Raw genomic sequence first — 243 nt, forward strand, 5'->3', positions numbered from 1 at the left:
AATTTAATTAAATAAATAGGGGGGTTGGCTGCATGGACCTAAGTGTCCTAGCAAGTTTGCAAGTGTGTACTACTTAGTATGAGTGTACTACTTAGTATGAGTGTATTACTTAGTATGAGTGTACTACTTAGTATGAGTGTATTATTTAGTATGAGTGTACTACTTAGTATGAGTGTATTACTAAGTATGTGCGTACTACTTAGTATGAGTGTATTACTTAGTATGAGTGTACTACTTAGTATG

Source organism: Nerophis lumbriciformis, linkage group LG39, assembly GCF_033978685.3.
Source record: "Nerophis lumbriciformis linkage group LG39, RoL_Nlum_v2.1, whole genome shotgun sequence".
Taxonomy (NCBI): Eukaryota; Metazoa; Chordata; class Actinopteri; order Syngnathiformes; family Syngnathidae; genus Nerophis; species Nerophis lumbriciformis.